Here is a 1322-nt window from a genome sequence, read left to right as displayed (position 1 = left end):
GCTCCCCCCTGGGTTTCTGATCACTGTCAGTGGCAGGGGGCTTCTTCCTGCTTTCCCTTTCGCCTCCCTGCATTGTGCCTACATATGCAAATTAACCTCCATCTTTGTTGTCAGTTAACTGCCATCTGAGTTGGCAGTTAATTTGCATATCCCCCTGATTAGCCAATGAAAAGGGTAGCGTCGTACGCCAATTACCATTTTTCATTTTTATTAGTGTAGATAACATGTCTCTAGTGATGCATATGAAAATTCCAAGAGAGCCTAGATTTTGTTTTGTGCACGCTGCATTCCTGTACCTATAATAGTGCCTGCAGTATCATCAGCGCCCAATCATTTCTGTTGAATGAATACACAGAGGCCAGTGCCTGCTGAGTCTTCCATACTTGAACTTGGTGCCCTAGCTCCGGGAAAGTCATAACCCAAATTCATACTTCCAGAAATCTGGATACAGCAAACCCAAGCCACTTCTGTGGGATCACAGTCTTACTATGTATAGAATGGCCTATTGAAGAATAACTTCTACCTTTTTTTTTTTTTGAACAATACTAAACCATTTACAAGCTTTTTTCTAGATATTATTTTATTGAATTTTCACTTTTTTTAATTTTAGAGGTGAGAAAATAGAGACTCAAATAATGTGGCATAAGTGGGATTCAAACCCAGGTTTTATAAACCCAGAGGATTTTTCCTACCCAAACAAATAAAAAATATGTGTAGGCCCTTTTTATTTGGATAGCCTTTTCAAAAATTTAAAGAAGTAGATATGCTTTTTATTTTAGAAGAGTTACTTTGGCATTAAAGCTTATTGCTATTGGGGTTTGAAGTGGCCCTAGTTATTTAAAATCATCTCTAGCAATAAATAAGGTAGGAAGATCATATTTTGAAGATGGGTTAAACTGCTCCCACTTTCTTATAGCATGGTAGCTGATTTCACATGTGGCATTTTCAGACAAAAGCTGCAAATCTCTTAAGGCTCAACTTATGATGTTGTACAATGTCACTTTTACCGTATCTGGATTGGTTCTGTAATCAAAATAGGTCACAGGACCATTCTGATTTCAGGAGAGTGAATAAACGCTTCCTTTTGACAGGGGACTCATTGCAAAAGGTGCGTTGTGGCCATCTTTGGAAACATAATCTACCCCAAAAGTCATCCTGAAAAACTGTCATAATTTTATCACCAGTAGAGAATAGAGAGCCTTTTAAGACAGTGATGATAATAAAATTGTGGATTTTCTTTGGTGTACTAGGTATTGAAGAAAAACTTCATCTCTGAATAATAACGCTCCTAACTGGGTATGCCTCTGAGATTTATTGTTCCT

The sequence above is a fragment of the Myotis davidii genome, unplaced genomic scaffold (genome assembly GCF_000327345.1).
Source record: "Myotis davidii unplaced genomic scaffold, ASM32734v1 scaffold1437, whole genome shotgun sequence".
In the NCBI taxonomy this organism is placed as follows: Eukaryota; Metazoa; Chordata; class Mammalia; order Chiroptera; family Vespertilionidae; genus Myotis; species Myotis davidii.
The sequence above is the reverse complement of the archived record's forward strand: the minus strand, read 5'-3'. Positions refer to the sequence as shown.